Here is an 18,655-nt window from a genome sequence, read left to right on the forward strand (position 1 = left end):
TCTGATATTTATTTTGAGTTTCCTCAGTTTCTGTTGTTATGTTTCCATTTTCATTTCTGATTTTGTTAATTTGGTTAGTCTCTCTGTGCCCTCTGGCTAGTCTGACTAAGGGTTTATCTATCTTGTTGATTTCTCAAAGAATTAACACCTGGTTTTGTTGATTCTTTGTTTAGTCTTTTTGTTTCTATTTGGTTGAGTTAAACCTGGAGTTTGATTATTTCCTGCTGTCTATTCCTTTTTTGTGTATTTGCTTCTTTTTGTTCTAGACCTTTCAGGTGTGCTGTCAAGTTGCTAGTGTGTGATCTCTCCAGTTTCTTTTTGGAGGCATTCAGGGTTATGAGTTATCCTCATAGCACTGCTCTCATTGGGCCCCATGAGTTTTGGTATGTTGTACCTTTGCTTTCATTAAATTCTAGAAAGTCATTAATTTCTTTCTCTATTTTTTCTTTGAGTAGAGAATTGAGTTATCATTGAATAGAGAATTGCTCAGTTTCCATTTTTTATGTGGGCTTTGTGCGGGGTTTTTTGTTTGTTTGTTTGTTATTGAAGACCAGCCTTGGCTTCTATAAGGCAAAGGATACTGTCATTAGTTCAAAATGGCAACCAACAGATTGGGAAAAGATCTTTATCAATCCTACATTCAATAGAGGACTAATATCTAATATATAGAAAGAACTCAAGAGTTAGACTCCAGAGAACCAAATAATCCTATTTAAAAATGGGGTACAGAATTAAACAATTCTCAACTGAGGAATATCAAATGACTGGGAAGTACTTAAAGAAATGTTCAACATCCTTAGTCATCTGTGAAATGCAAATCAAACAACCTGATATTCTACCTCACACCAGTTAGAATCACTAAGATTAAAAACTCAGGTGATCGCAGATGCCAGTGCAGATATGGAGAAAGAGAATCACTCCTCCATTGTTAGTGGGATTGTAGGCTGGTACAGCCACTCTGGAAAATAGTCTGGTGGTTCCTCAGAAAATTGGACATAGTACTACTTGAGGACCCCACTATTCCACTCCTGGGCATATACCCAAAAGATGCTCCAATGTATAACAAGGAAACATGTTCCACTATGTTCATAGCAGCCTTGTTTATAAGAGACGGAAGCTAGAACTAACACAGATGCCCTTCAACAGAGGAATGGATACAGAAAATGTGGTACATTTACACAACGGAGTACTACTCATCTATTAAAAAATGACTTCTTAAATATTTTAGGCAAATGTATGGAACTAGAATATATCGTGAGTGAGGTAACCCGATCACAAAAGAAAACACACGGTATGCACTCACTGATAAGTAGATGTTAGATTAAAAGCTTGGAATACTCAGGATACAATTTACTGGCTACGTGAAGCTCAGGAAGAAGGAAGTCCAAAGTGTGAATGCTTCAGTCCATTTTAGAAGGGGAAACAAAATACTCACACGAGGAAATAAGGAGACAAAGTGTAGAGCAGAGACTGAAGGAAAGGCCATCCAGAGACTGCCACACTTGGGTATCCATCCCACATGCATTCACCAAACCTAGACATTATTGGCTCCTGCTGACAGAAGCCTGATATTTTTTTTCTCCTGACAGACTTTGCTAGATTCTGACAAATACAGAGCTGGATGCTTACATCCCACCATTGGACTGAGAACAGGCTCTCCAATGAAGTAGTTTGACAAAGGACTGAGGTAGCTTAGGGAGTTTGTAACCCCACAGGAAGAAAAACAATATCAACTACCTAGGCGCCCCAGAGCTCCCATGGAATAAACCACCAACCAAACAGTATACATGGAGTGACCCCTAGCTCCATCCACATATGTACCAGATGATGGCCATGTCGGGCATCAATGATAGGAGAGCCCCTTTGTCCTATGAAGGCTTGATTCCCTGGTGTAGGGAAATGTCAAGGCAGGGAGACATGAGGGAATGGGTGGGTGGGTGGGGTAGCACCCACATTGAGGCAGGGGATGGGGTAATGGGATAGAGTGTTTCCAGAGGGAATTCAAGCAAGCTGATAATATTTGAAATGTATATTTTTTTAAAAATCCAATAAAAATGAAAAATACAGAAATTTGTATATATTCTTTATATATGCTATATACATTTTCAACATTTCTTTTTTTAACTTTTTGTATAGTAATATTTTGTGTGCATCATGTTTTAGCCATGTACCACATATGTATCTGGTGCCTACACAGATTAGAAAATGTCTTCTGATCTCTTAGAACAGGAACCCACAGTTGTTACACTGAACATATGTCTTAAGGAAGAATAACCAATGTTCTTAAACACTGAGCCATATCTCCTACCTGTTTATCATTTCTTTAAAATCACTTTTTTGCCTTAAATCACAAAGGCAAACAAATAAAATAAAGTAAAAATAAAATAAAATAAATAAGTATTTATTCACTTAATGAGTTTTTAAATGGTGTTGGTTAAATAATATTGACCTTCAGAAACTAATAGTGAGAAATGTCAATACCCAACTCTCACCAATAGACAAGCTGTCCAGACAAAAATTTAATGAAGCAGTATTGAAGCTAACTGATGTTTGAACCAAATGGACATGACAGATATTTACAGAACATTTTATCCAAACACAATAAAGGCTACTCTACAAGGCAAGTTCATAGCACACACATAGACACACACACACACACACACACACACACACACACACACACAGTGAGAGAGAGAGAGAGAGAGAGAGAGAGAGAGAGAGAGAAGAAAAAAGAATAGAAGAGTAGAAATCTTAATTGGAATATAAGAGCACTCTGAAAAAAATAATAAAACAATACAAAGTATAAATGAAACAAAAAGTTGATTTTTTTTGAGGAAAATCAATGAACTAGACACAGTCTATCTAATCCAACTAAAAAGCACAGAGAATATCCATATTAACAAAGTCAGAAATAAAAAGGAGGACATAACAGCAGATACTGAGGAAATGCAGAGAATCATAAACACGTACTATAAAAACTGAAGTTCGCAAAATGGGAAGATCTAAATAATAATAATAATAATAATAATAATAATAATAATTTTTATTAATAAGCACCAGTTACAAAAGTTGAATCAGTACATGATAAGCAATTTAAACATTGAAATGAAAATAGTCATTAAAACTCTCACAACCACAAAAGAACAGGACTAGATGCTTTTAGTGCAGAATTCTACTAACATTTCAAAGAATGTTGATGCCAATACTATTTAATTTTTTTCACAAAACAGAAACAGAAGGAACAGTGCCTAATTCACTTAATGGTGCTATACCCTAAAAACCAAACCACATAAAGACCGAACAAAGAAAGAGAATTACTGACTAATTTTCTTGTCAACATAGATTTGCACTTTATCAGAAAAGAAACACAAACACCAACTAGCAAGTAACACTTTATCTGAAATTGTGTACTACCCCCAAGATACACTATGCCCATAATGGCAAAAAGCTTATGGGAATCAGTCAGTAACTGATTAGACTTGAGACCCACTCCACAGCATAGAACCCACACCCAACACTGCTTTTGTGACCAAGAACCTGAGCCTAGATAGCCCAGGAACCTAGGGTAAAACCAAATAATACTGGTCTTAAAAACATAAAAATAATGTAGAAATAAAGTGACTGGTAATTATATGATGCAAATTCAGAAAATAGGTAGAGAGTAAGAAACTTAGGAGCACTCAGTCCTAAATGGAAAATCTTCATTCAATCCCTCCTCTCAGAGCTCAGTGAATCAATTGAAAGAGGTGGGAGACAAGGAGTAAGAACCAGAGAGGGTAGAGGACACCAAAACCAACATCTTCTACATCAACCTGAAAAAAGTTCATATGCACTCACAGAGACTGGAGAAGCAACCATGGGGCCTGTATATGTCTGCGCCATGTCCAATGCAAATATATGATGGCTGCCAGTTCAGTGTTTATATGAAATTCCTGAGTGTACACATAAGTGAACCTCTGATTCTCATATCTTTTTGGGGGGCTCTATTTTCTTGTGTTTCTTTGTCTTGTCCAACTTTGATGTGATGGTGTTTGCTTAATATCCAATATCAAAAGAAAACTGAACCACACAGTTAATTTAATATACAAGCTATAATATTCAACATTTTAATGGAATAAAGTTTAGTGGTCTGGCACAGTATTTTTACATTTTTTAAGAGGAGGTTAAATTCAGTTAAGAGTAAAGAAAGAGTAGATGAATATAAATGCCCTCATGTAAGCATGTGCAACAAATTATATATTATACTTATGTTACATTATGTTATTATGTATTACTCTTAATACTTCTAATTAACTAACTACACACTAATATTACTTTAAAAAATTCAAGTAAACTTTGGACCTCACTGTGTTTATTGAGGTTTTTCATATCCCAGGACTTTCCTTATTTTTCTTCTGAGATATTAAACTCACACATCCATAGTACTGTCCCTGTTGCATTAATGGCTACAGTATCTTAGTCAATCTTTGAGAATTTTCTCTGATTTGTTTTCTTATCTCATAATTTTTGTACAATGGGAAAAGACAACAAACTAACAAAAAAATCTAAAAGCATGTCAGCCAATATTGTTCAAAAGAGAGTGCTGACAACTGGTAAGATCACTGTTCTTCTCATTGATTGTTTGAAAATAAGCAGGGCAGGTTCTCAGGGTCCAATTTTCTCTTCCTTTCAAGTCCTTCAATCTTGTGTCAATGCCTTGAAAGCTTCAAGTTCATAGCAATTGTTCTGCAAGTCACTCTTTTCAAGCTGAGTGATGCTAGGTATAAGAGGCCCTTTCTAAAAGCAAATGTTGACTGTGATTTATTTTGCTTTTGTCTGCCTCAAAAAGTAACAAAAAGTAAGTTATAGTATACTTATTGTTAAGAAATACAAACAGTGAAAGTGAAAAACTGAAGTTTAAACATCCAAAAATCAATAAGTTAAAATCAAGAAAAATATAGAGAGTTGTTCTAGCATACTAGCATGTCCTACATTCTCACCCATCCATAATACTTATTACGTTGGAATACCACTTGCTACATGTATCATTTGGGACTATGACATTGTCAAAAGAATAATGAACAGATAAGGGTATTTTGAAGCAGAAGAAAATAATCTGAAATGATTTAACATTATTTCCCGTCTACCCAAGGTTCAACTAGCTTTGCCACACACTCACCATAAAGAAAATGTAGAGTATGAGATGAAAAATTCACATATTTAAATGTATTAACTGGGAACTAAATGCTTGATTTTATAATTACTATCCACTATCCTGATGACATGAATTGTAAACTCTCAATATATATATATATATGTATATATATACATATATATATATACATATATATATATAATATTTTTCTTGTTGAAGGACTGGAAGCTTCTCAGAAAGCCCAACCATTCCTAATTAATACAGTCAACATATCTGAAATGATTACACAATAGTACAGCAACAACTGGAGGGGTACAAATAAAATATTTAATTTAATTCAAAGGGAGACAGACACAAATTGATATTTTCTTTCATTAGAGAATCTCATATCTCATATCTGCTGTTGTGCCCTTTTACATTTTTGAAAAATTCTTCTGACAAGAAAAATTGAAATTCTTTGGGCCAGAGTGATGGGCCATTGGGTAAGAACACTTGCGGCTCTTCCACGGAACCCAAGTCCGAATCCAGCACCCATGTTGGGCAGCTCACTCCTGCTTGTTATACCAGCTGTACTGAATCCATAGCCCATGTCTAGTCTCTGAAGGTGTTTGTATACAGGTTCTAGACGTGAACACATACACATATCCATAACATTAACAATTATACAATTATGACTTCTATAGGAATATAAGGCAGGAAGTTTAGTCATGTACACATAATATTTTGGTCACTGAAAGACCTCAAATATATCACATATGCAAATATGCCATGTACATTTGGGTTCCCATAAAAATGGGTTGAGGATGCAAATATGTAGGATGCTTGTTTAGTGTGTGCGAGTTTGATCTCCAATACTAGAAAAATGAAACCATTTTTTGGTCTTGTTATTTATATGGACGTAAACATTTCATGTTCTATGTATCTGTTTAACCACACCTTTCTATATTTATATACACAAATACCATTTGTAATACATTTCTCTATAATACTTAATATGACACCATAGAATGGTTGTAGCCTTGAAGCATTAAAACGTACAATGTACCCTAGGCATTCAGCAGGCTACACTGTCTAGGTTTGTGTATGTATGTTCTGTAATATTTACTTAAAGATGAAATATACATTTCTCAGAAAATATTTCTGTCATTTTAACAACACATGATTGACATTTTACAGAACAGATTTGAAATATCAATAAATTTCCTTGTCATCATTCATATTGCCAAGGCTTGTATGCTGATGCCAACTCTTGCACCTGTGCAGAGGCTGGGATGGACCCAGGATTTTCAGCTACCCAGAACTTAAAATGTGACAAATTGAAATATTATTTCTGTTAGGCAGTTTCAAATAACCAACTCTTGTATGAGTACAACTTTAGCACATCAGAGATCCTTTCTTTTATTTTATTTCTTCTTATCAGGTGTCTTAGTTAGGGTTTTACTGCTGTGAACAGACACCATGACCATGACAACTCTTATAAAGACATTTAATTGGGGCTGCTTAGAGGTTCAGAGGTTCAAACCAATATCATGAAGGCAGGAGCATGGTACCTCTTAGGCAGGCATAGTGCTGGAGGAGTTAAGAGTTCTATATTTTTATCTAAAGGCAACTAGGAGAAGACTGGCTTTCAGGCAGATATAGAAATATTGACACATTCAATCTTAAAAACATTAAATTGAAGACAGGGAGTAGGAAACGTAGCCTATCTCAGGATGAAGGTCTTAAAGCCCACGTCCTCAGTGACATATATAACATGTAATGTATATTACCCCATTTTAAGGTCCAGGCACACCACACTACCATATTCCACCCTGGTTCCCTTGGATCCTTGGATATGCAGATGAAAGACACACACACATACACACACACACACACACACACACACACACACACACACACACACACAGAGTGCAAGGCTATTAATTTAGTAATTCTTGGATGGTATATATATACACACAAAAATGGTAAAAGTCTGGGGGTGGGGGTGAAGTTTGTTCTCAGTCTATTGAGAGTCACATGACTCCAGCTCCTGAAAGCTAGAGCAAAGTAATAGGAACACTGCTAGCAAGTGCTTAAGCCAAGAGACTGGGAACTTCTGCTGAGCAGCAGGCTGACTATTTCCCTTTATGCTAGGAGGGAGGCCATAAGAAACAAATAATAAAGCTACCTGTCTCTAGCCAGCAAAATACCAAAGGATAGGTTTTAAATTTTGATGTAACTGTTTTTAAGGACAGTAGTAAGTATAATGCTAATTGTTTAAATGTTCTTAAATATGCAGATGTTAAGATTTGCAGAAGAGGGAAGTTAAGGGAGAGTGATACAGTAAGGAGGAGGAAATTTAAATAAGTTAATTACAGAGAAATAGAAATATTGACACATTCAATCTTAAAAACATTAAATTGAAGACAGGGGGTAGGAAGTCTAGCCTATCTCAGACAATAAAAATTTAGGCCTCGAGAATTATATAAAGAGAGAGACTGGAAATGGGCTTATACCATAATCAGAAGGGAATTTAAATTTAAATTTATAAATAATTTAATTTAGTCCATGATCTCATGAAGGTCAGGACAGGGGAAAGCAGAAGCACTGTCTCATCAGTTAGTATTTGTTTAGACTGATTTATTACTTTGAATTGTTTTAGGTATCAAAATGAGTATGATTATGAGTTTGGTGGTTATATTAAAATTCATCTAGGAATTCCTCAAGGTAAGCATTTAATGATTTTCAGTTACTGGACCAAGGATAGATTATTTTGGGGGAGTGACTCTGTGTTTATGCTAACAGAATAAGAGAGAGGGCATTGCAGTCATGTGGATCAGATATGCCATGGAGAGACCCCCACAAAAAAGTAGAAAACTTCAAGAAAATCCAACAAGGCAGTTTAAGATTAATCATGTCATTCTTCACATGATATGAATTAAGACTTATTAAAATGAGTTATTGATGAAACTAACTCATAAAAAAATGCTATCTTTTACCTGCTCAAACAAAGAGCAAAATTTCATCCTTAACTAAAATGTGAACCCTACACAATCCATACGAATATCTTTTATCCATTTTTTATTCGATATTTTCTTTATTTACATTTCAAATTTTATCCACTTTCCTGGTTTCCCCTCCAGAAACCCTCTATTGCACCCCCTTCCCCCTGCTTCATGAGAATGCTCCCCCACCCATCCAGTCATTCCTTCTAGTCTCCCCACCCTGGTATTAACCTACACTGGAGCATCCAGACTTCACAGGCCTTTGATACACAAGGGTGCTACATATGCAGCTGGAGCCATGGGTCACTCTATATAAACTCTTTGGTTGGTTGTTTAGTTCCTGGGAGCTCTGAGGGATCTGGTTAGTTGATATTGTTGTTTTCTTCCTATAGGATTGCAAAACCCTTCAGTTCCTTCAGTCCTTTCTCTAATTACTCCATTGGGGACCCCATTCTCAGTCCATTTGTTGGCGGCCAGCACACAGCTCTGTATTTGTCAGGCTCTGGAAGAGCCTCTCAGGAGAAAATTATTTCAGGTTCCTATCAGCATGTACTTCTTGGCATCCATAATAGTGTCTGGGTTTTGTAACTGTAAATGGGATGGACCCCAGGTGGGTCAGTCTTTGGATGGCGTTTCCTTCCGTCCCTGCCCCACACTTTGTCTCCATATTTCCTCCCATGACTATATTTTTCCCCTTCTAAGAAGGACTGAAAGCATTCACATGTTGGGCTTCTTTCTTCATGTGCTTCATGTGGCCTGTGAATTATGTCTTGGGTATCCCAAGCATTTAATCTAGTATCCACTTGAGTGCCTACTATGTGTGGTCTTTTGTGATTGGGTTAGCTCACTTAGTATGATTTTATCTAGTTCCATCCATTTGCCTAAAAAATTTATGAAGTCATTGTTTTTAGAGATGCTGAACAGATCTGATTAGCCCCCTGCTTCCAATAATTGCCCAAAACATTTTGGAACACTGCAACTGTTTACAAGTCATCTTGCTTCATCCAACCTGGCAGACAGATCTGGCAAAAACTTCAGTCAAGCTCTGAATCTTCCAAACATGCAGAGACTGGATAACAGATGCTAAAGCTAGCTTTCTCAAGTCTAACCAAATTTTCTAATATTCCCACGCTTACCCTCCGCTTTAGAGAATTTCTTGTCACACCTATTCAGCAGGAAGAAGCTATGGAGAGACATCAGCCCAATTACCTGGGTTTGGCTGTCTATAAACAGTTATTTTACCAATTAAAGAAGGTTGTCATGTTAAAGAATAATCTGGAAATAATCATAAGTTTGAACATGGAGGAAAAAGAAGGGAAGGATTACTAAATTTTATCCTGAACAAAGCATTGTGTAACCATAGCCTTATATTGATCAAAATCTTTGAAATTGGTGCAAAATTGAAGTTAAAATTTCTTATATTGGTATAGAAATTATATACTGATAAAATTAAAGTTTTCATTGGTATAAATCTATATATTGATACAAAATTTGAAATTAACATTGCTACTCCTAGGTAGGCATTGTGCCTATGCAACTTATTTAGGAATAAAGGGCTTTGGCTCAGTCCTTCTAGTAGCTGCTTTACAAATAATTTAAGATGATTAAGTAACACAGGTGTAAGGGCCAGATAACAAAATCATGGTTATGATAGATTTGATTAAATTATAGTAAAGTGTTTCCAGTTTACTCAATAGAAATGGCTAAGAATGTTAGGGTTTAACAGTTCAGAGATAAGTTAGTCTTCAAAAGCATCAGAAATCTACAGAATGTAGCATTTAATTTTATTTCATTATTATGGATCTTTTGACCATGAGACATGCCTATCTCTTAGCAACTTACCATTCCTCTTCAAAAAAGAAAAGAGCACCTTTACCTCTGGACAAGGTTGCTCTTATTGTGGCTTGGTAGCCTCTAGAAAGAAATTGCTTATATCATCTGCAGACAATATACTGTCCAAAATGACAACAACAACAACAACAACAACAACAACAACAAAAACAACAAACTCATTGGTGGGATAGTTTACTACTAAGCTCTGCCAACACAGGGTAGGCTAGTCCTTCATATTTCTTGCCCTATAAAAAGTCTGCCAGGTGGTTCTCGGCCAGAAGGCTGAAGACAGATATCCCAGTATTATAAGAAATTAAGGGCTTTCCAGCTAGTCAGCTGTCTCTATAACTGTTTAAGTTTTGGAAACTATGTTTGGAGGTGCCTATATACTCAGGCAATATGTAAATCATTATTAGATTTCTGATGGGGTTGAAGACTATAGTTCCATAATCAAGCTCAAGTTGTTTACCATTGAAAGACATTTTATAGAGTAAAAGACATGGTATTCAGATGGTGTTACAGGCTAAAATCTAAACAAAATTCAGGGATAGAATTATAACTCTTTAAGTTAGGAATGATGGAAAAGTACTTTATCTAATTGAAAAATATGATGGACTGGATGTTAATTGTATATCATACTTTGTAATTTCCATGATTGTTATAGATTTGTTCAATTTGTGTGTGAGAGAAGAGTTTGTTTTTATGTTTTATTTTCTTTTAATTGGACATAAAAAGTGAGATGTAGGAGGTAGTTCTGATGGTTTGATCAGGAATCTGCATGTGAACACCAAGGGTTCTGTTTTCCAATTGGTTCTTGTTTGATCAGTAAAGATGCTAGTGGCTAATGGATAGGTGGAAGAGGTGGGACTTCCAGGTTCCAGCTAGCTAGGGGATGCAGAAGGGGAAAGAAAATTCACCATGCATCAGAGGGAAAGTCACCATCAATGTGAGATCTCAGGTGGAGTGGCCACTGGCTGTTTCCCCAGGTGTGGGATTAGAAGTGCAACAAAGGTGAGGCCAGATGTAGGATATTGAACAAAGGGAAGGTAGCTGGGCAACTAAGTTAAGGGCAGATTTTGAGTGTTGAGATAGGAGTAAAGAAAATGCTAGCCATAAGATTCTTAAAATATCCTAGCCATTGGCCACTCTCATCTTTTTGATTGATCAAGAACCAATTGGGAAACAGGACATTCAATGTTCACAGACAGATTCTTATCAAAGCATCAGAACCCCTCCCTATAAACATACTTCTACCAGCAAGGCCATAACTCCAAATAGTGCCATTCATGGGCCAAACATAGTCAAACCACAACATCAGGCTTCAAATTAATTTAGGAATTCATACTACATTTTGAGAGTTGTGATCTGACTGGTACCCAGTCACTCACCTATCGCCCATACCACTAGGTTTGATTTTGTTTTCTGAAACCATATATGACACCTCTTTAATTTGAAGTAGATAATTTCTTTACTCAGAGATAGCATAATTTGCTAACGAGCAGACTAATTCTACTCTGTTATTTCTGTAGCTTCTACTGAAAATATGACCTCTTTGGAATTAGAACTATGAAGGTAGAATAGACACATAGTATGGAAACGTAAGTTTGCTGTTGTAGACACAAAATATGTATGACTTTCAAACCAGAATAATATCTAATTAAACTTAACTAGTTTCTTTTATTTTGATATTTTTATTCACAAATCTTTATGATGTTCAAAAGAGAAGGGAACATTGATACAATGAGAAAAGTAATTTCCAAACTAGGTCCTTTTTAAAAATCATTCATTATTATCACTATGGCTTTAATGCTTTACCAATGCTAAAATTAATCACACTCTATATACAATGATTGCATGTTTATAAAATAAAATTTTGTGTTCTGTGAACCACTTTTCCAATAAAATTCCAATCAATGCAAACTTATTGGAGTGAGTAAGCTAGCAGTATAATTCTCCTTCAGTGAGAAAATTTCTATCATGAATTCTTCACAGTAAATATTTTTATTTAGTTAACCTTATCTTGTTCTTACCTTTTTAGAATTAGTTTGTGTGTTAACTTTCTAAATGATTTTGCTAAAATTTAAGTTTTCTTAAAAAGTATAATCTGGTAAGAAATTCCATGTAGTATTGTTTTATTAGTAATCTGATTTTTATTTTACCTGATTTCAATATAAACATCTAGAAACTTATGCATCCTGAGTGGGGTTGTAGCAGTCAGCCGTAAGCTGATGGTGCTGTGTTCAGAGTGCTGAGACCAGTGTGATAACTTACCACAACTCCCCCCATGATGGCTAAAGAAAGTTAATAAGGTATCAGGCATCCCTAAAGTACTGTTGACCTTTGTTGTGGAATGCCTGTAAGATCCCTATGGCTTGAAGTGAGATAAAAATAAGATAGTGATGTTCTTAGTCTGAAATATTTAATCATTTTCTTTCTGCTTTGAAAGACCTGCTTATTGCTGTGGACTGAGGAGGAATGGTCTTTTTATTGCTATCCAAAGAGAAACAACTTAGGGAAATAAAACAATTTTCTTGCTCTGCAGCAAATTTCATAGATAATTATAATGTTCACCTTTGATGTTCACCTTTATAAACCTTCCTTTAGTCTTTTCAGCACTGGTCTGCTGTCTGGCTCTAAGGCTGCTATCCTGCTGGTAGTTAAGAATAAATTTATTTAATCTAAATTTGAATTGAGCCTAAGTCGTTGATCTTTCCCAGTAGATTCAAGCACCACAATGCCTAGCTCTTTATTCTCTGCTCTTTTCTTCTTCTTTCTCTCTCTCTCCCTCTCTCTCTCTTTCTCTTTCCTTCTTTTTATTTATTTATTCCCAGAAATTCAAGTTCTATATGACAAAAATTTCTTAAAAATATTTCTTGAGCAAAGAGGAGGGGAATGGGATGAAGAACTCATAGAGAAGGAGACTTGGAAGGGGGCAACATTTGGAATGTAAATAAATAAAATAAATTAATAAAACATATTCCTCGAATCTTTCTAACCTGAAAACGATATTTTTTTTGGTCATAATCATTTCTCTAAAGCACCCTATTACAAAGAATCAAACCTGCTCCTTGCCTCCCAAACTTATCTCTTTTCTCTCTTAGGGAGATTTTGTTTATTCAACAGTTCCTTCCTAATTATGTTCTATGTAAACTATTGTATGCCATCCTGGGGGTGCAACTTTGGTGACACATTTTCATTATGACAGATCTTTCCAAGGTTTGTGCCAGGTGCTTATAAATACAAATTAATAAATATACTCCGAAAAGAAAAATTAAGCAATGATTAAAAGGATAAATAAAAAGCTTCCTGGAAAATATAAAATTTCATTCCATTTCTTTCTCTCCTTCTTTCTATCATTCTTTCTTTCCACTTAGGAAATGTGATGGGAAAGATCATCTATTCGGGACAGCAGGACCACCATTTGTAGACGCTTGGGTGTGGACATCACTAGTGTTGCAGTAGAAGATTCACGTAAGTGCTTCCAGTCTGAGAAAGGCACTTTCATATTTTATCCTGGGTCATAGTACACTAGGGCTTTGAGACAGAATAATGAAAATTATTTTTGATTTGTATATAATTAGCGTTTACATAATGAAAATAATATATCTAAGAAGAAGTTAAGGAGTAGAGATTTATTGGGTATTTCTCGGTTTGAGAGAAGATGGTATCGGATGTCAAAAGACAGCAGGAGAGTAAGAGGCTCATTCAACCCTCCAAAAGGGCCATGACTCACAGGTTGAAAATTACTTATTTATTTATTTAGTAATATATATTCACACATATGAATATATAAAGTCCTAAATGAATATATACTCCTAAATATATGTACATATATGTATCATATATTGTATATTAATTACATTATATTCTGAACAAATATTTTAGAAAAACACATAATAGGAAAAGATTGTGAAAGTGTCAGTATAGTTAGAAGAAAGGGATCCAAAAGCAGGCAATGTAGTCCGAGACCCCTGCTCCCACCTTAGGAGTCCCACATGAAAACCCAGCTGCCCAAAATGTTACTTACGCACAGAGGGCCTAGGTCTATCCCAAGCATGTTTTCTGGTTGGTAGTTTAGCCTCTATGAGCTCCTTTGGGCCCAAATATTTCACTCTATAGGGTTGCTTATGGTGTCCTTGACCCCTCTGGCTCCTTCAATTCTTCCTCCCCTGTGGGACAGTAAAAGGTAGCCTGGTTCCTGATTGAGCTAAGACTACAGACTATGGTGACTCAGAAGAGACAGGATGGTAGGCATTTCACCTGACTCACGGGGAACCAGGCCCTGTCATAAGTCACAGCCCTCCATAGATTTATGGCCATCAGTCTTGTAAGGGCAACTCCCCGAGCCCCTCCACAGGTAGAGGATGTAACCACAGGTACCTAAAAGCATGGAGACATAGCCAATAAACGTTCCTTCCCAGACACTCCTCTCTACAAAAGTATTTAATCTCAGGCCCACGTTGAGAAGTGGAGTACAGTTTTATTCATCCACCTTCTGCCATGACAGTAAATGTCTTAAAACCATGGACTGCCTCCTTTCATTGCGATCAGCCGTGGGAAACCACAAAGAAGGGCTTCACCTACAGAGCTGCTGTCTAATCTGCTGTAGAAGGCCTATCTGTGCTCCCAGCCACAGCAGCCACCAAGCCACCACCACGCATTCACCAAGCCTTCAACCTATACTCAAAATGTCAAGGACTCCCCACAGGACCAGCTAGAGTCTCCCTTCTTTTTCCCCTGAGGTCCAGGCTAGATGAAGTCCACAGCCCCAATTCTGTCATTCTCAGTTCTTCCGAGCCTTTCAGTGGTACCTAGATGCCCTAGAGCCTGAAAATCTGACAGCCTGGCCTTGCTGCAAGCCCCAGGGACTGCTTAGGCAGCTCAGGCAGTCTGTGCCTCAGACCACACTTCAGCACTCCCAGAGCAGTGTCCTGAAGCTTCCCTATAACCTGACACCTGCCTGGTGAGAACTTGTTGGGGTAAGAGTGGTCAAACTTCCTGTGTCCTGCCTCCCTGAGCGGCTAAGCCCTGTGTCAGAGCAGTCATGGGACCCCATGACCCTATAGTCTCCGTCTTCCATATGATTCAGTGTCTTCCACTGAATGTTTGGCTGGGTGTCTTTGCCACAGTGTCTGTCAGTTATGAGTGAAACCTTTCTGATAACAGTTAAGATAGGTCCCTATTTGCAAGAATAGAAAGTATAGTGTCAGAGGTAAGCTCCCTCTCATGGCATGAGTCTCAAGTGGACGAGTCATTGGTTGGCCTGTTCCCTAGATTCCTGCTCTATCTTTACCCCTGCATATCTTTTAAGCTGAGTAAACTGTAGGTCTAAGTCTCATTTGCCTGCTTGCAGGGTATGGTCAGTTCAGAGTCTAGATCCCCCATGGCTAGGACTCTTAGCTAAGTTTACCCTAATAGATTCCTAGTTTTCATTGTCCTAGGTTGCTAGCTCCTCCCAGAAATGCCCACACCCAGTACTCTCTCCTTCGGTTACCTCATCTCTCCTGTTCCCATCCCCATGCCCTCTCCATCCAGTCACCTCCAGCAAACCCCTGTCTAATATGTTTCCTCTTCTCAGTAGATCTACCTCAAAAAACAGCTATACCACTCCTGAGCATATACCCAAAAGAAGCTTGTCTATGCTCATCTATGATCATATCAGCTTTATTTATAATAGTCAGAAACTGGAAACAACCTAGATGTCCCTCAGCCAAAGGATTGATAAAGACAATATGGCACATTTACACATGGAGTACTACTCAGCTACAAAAACCAATGACATCATGAAATTTAGAAGCAAATGATGAACTAGAAAAGATTGTCCTGAGTGAGGTAACCTAAGCCCAGAGAGAAAACATGGTGAGTATTCAGCTAAGTGGATATTAGTCATAAAGCACAGGAAACCATGACATATGCCACAGACATAAATAAGCTAAGTTATGAGGAACACCCAAAGGGAGATGCTTGACTGTTATGTTCTCTTTGGTTGATTGTGCTTTGTCACATCTTGGCTACTTCTTAATGACTCTGTTTGGCTCTTTAAAACCAGGTTTTATTTTTGTTTTGTGTGTACATGTATGTGCAAGAATATAATGTATGTGCAGATATATAATCCAGAGTCAGAGATTTGATCTTTCTGCTTATCATTCTGTGCTGTATTTTGTAAGATAGGGTCTCTCATTGAACTTGCAGCTTACCAATTTGTTGAGGCTGGCTGGGTTGTGAGCTCCAGAGAAATGCTCTAGCACTAGGTTTATAGAACTACAATGCTACACTCATCTTGTAGATGGGATCTAGGAATCTGAACTCAAATCCTCAGGTTAACATAGCAAACACTTTATCCACTTACTCCATCTCCACAGGTCCCAAGGCTCCAACTATGTTTATTTTTGTTTCATACACACATTTGCAGTGTCTACACCTTTACATATACATGTACATATACATATATTTCATATACAAACATACAGAAACGCACACACACACACACACACATATTCTGGGATTTAAACTCGAACTCTGCATGTTACACAAATGAGTTTTACAATATAACATGGTGGGTTGGTTTATAACCTAAACACAAATATATATATATTTTTTTTGGTTCTTTTTTTCGGAGCTGGGGACCGAACCCCGGGCCTTGCGCTTCCTAGCACAAATATATTTTTAATTTAATGCCATGCTATATTTTTATCATTAGTGAAGAAAATGAATTAATCTTCCTTTATCTGGCAAACAAGTCAGTAAGTGAGCTACTGAATATGTATCCTATGGTCCTACAGAAGAATCTGTGAAATAGCACATCTACCTCATCTAATCCCAGATGCTGATGATGTAGAGAAATCTACAATATTACTTCTTGTCAGGAAAGAAGAAAAAGATATAAGAGCATTCATTTCCATATTTATTACAAAGTAATAACTTAGGGATAGTTACATCTCCTATGAGACCCTCTAGAGAGCTATTGAACTTTAAAAATTAGCTGTCTACTATAATAAATATCCAATTTCAATGTAAATGACTCCTTCACAGACTATCATTTTGAAAATTTAAAGAGTCCTAAAGTCCTGGAACAAGAAATGTGTTAACAGTCAATGTAACAGGATCAGTATCTACAGAAGAGGTAGTATATCCACGTGATCTGGACTTCATTATCTAATAGGAGCTATTTAGAACTGAGACCACTCACTGCAAAAATGTACCAATACTGAATTCTAACTTGGAAATTAGAATTTAGCATTTTGGGAACACTAAATGTAAGATGATGGGGTCATGGCTCAGTCAGCAAAGGTGAAGTGTTCTCTACATAAGCATAATTAGCTGAGATTGGATCCCCAGCACAAATGTACAAGTTAAAAATCCAATAGCTAAAAGACATTCTCAAAGTAAGATAGAAGGTTTTCATCTCAGTTTTTGACTATGAATATATATATATACATATATATATACATACTGGTACCTAATTATTTCAATCTATCATATAGTATGAATGTTTATTAAATTAGGTATGTCAAAATACAGGCTATTGAATTGTTTCAGTGTTCACTCACATTTGTTTAAAGTCAGTAGGAGTAATGTATGTATAGAACTGTTTAAAGAAAAGTATATTTATATTCTATCATATGTTCACAAATTCAAAAATACTTAATCTTAAGGAAATTTTTATACATAGAATATGTTGAATAAATTTCTAGGAAATGTGGCCAACTAAGGTGATGGAGACAAATATACCCTCAAACACAAGTCAATGTGACAGACTAGGTTCATTTTTTTAAATTAGCTATAAAGTAAGAATATAGTAGCCCTACAAAATGAGATAAATCAAACCCCGATCATTGAGGATCATCTCTTCCTAATACTTATGAGATATGAGAGGTAAAAATAATCATAGGAGAGGTTAATGTGTTCACCATAGCCAATAACTATACTTCCTTATGCAGAATTAGGGTCCACACTTAGATTACACGTGTGTCACACTTATCTAAACTTAAGAATGAGAAATCATTTCTCATTGTCTTTCTTGCTTTATTCTGTCATTAATATAACTGGGTGTATATGTGTTTTACATATAAATTTGTGTATAAAGTAATCTAACAAATCAGTAGAAATAGAATTTGAATATTTCACATGAAATTCTTACAAGTATAAATAATTATGCAAGGATTTGTGCCTTTAAAAAGAATAATATGGACAGGCGAGATGACTCAGCAATTAAGAGCACTGTCTTTTCTTGCAGAGGATTCAAGATCAGTTCCTGGTACCCACATCTTGGCTCGCAGCTGTCTATAAGTCCAGTTTAAAAAAGTCTGATGCCCTCCTCTGACTTCCGTTGTCACCAATCATGGATGTAATAGATGCACATACCTTCAGATAAAATATTATACCTATAAAATTGAATGAATAAATCTTTAAAATGGGGAATAATATAACATAATACAATTAATTGATGTGTTTATAATGGCAATATTGATTGTGATTAGAAGTGCATTATACTATCAAAATTCATAGTTACTGTAAGACATTCAATACTGACCATTAGTTAAAATAAAGATATAAAATATATTAAAGATTTCTAAAAATAACATGGACATTTAACAAGATCAGAGGCAGAAGTAACATCCCCACCTTTGTAGGTCTCACGACTCTTGGCTATGATACTCACTCAATATTTCACTTTCATTAATTGACTTTGTTTTGATATAAA

At 36.3% G+C, this 18,655-nt stretch overlaps 1 long non-coding RNA gene across 2 annotated transcripts in view; it reads left to right on the forward strand.

The window, feature by feature from the left end:
- LOC120094847 (uncharacterized) overlaps positions 1-18,394 on the forward strand; it is a 56,323-nt gene extending 37,929 nt beyond the window's left edge. The window contains exons 3-5 of one of the 2 annotated variants that reach the window (XR_005489543.2): positions 13,326-13,422; positions 15,530-15,810; positions 18,188-18,394. This is a non-coding gene — a long non-coding RNA (uncharacterized LOC120094847). The remainder of the gene's footprint in view (positions 1-13,325; positions 13,423-15,529; positions 15,811-18,187) is intronic. The other variant, XR_010054660.1, reaches the window with a different exon arrangement.
- The last annotated feature ends 261 nt before the right edge of the window (positions 18,395-18,655 follow it).

This window comes from Rattus norvegicus, chromosome 9 (assembly GCF_036323735.1).
Source record: "Rattus norvegicus strain BN/NHsdMcwi chromosome 9, GRCr8, whole genome shotgun sequence".
Taxonomy (NCBI): domain Eukaryota; kingdom Metazoa; phylum Chordata; class Mammalia; order Rodentia; family Muridae; genus Rattus; species Rattus norvegicus.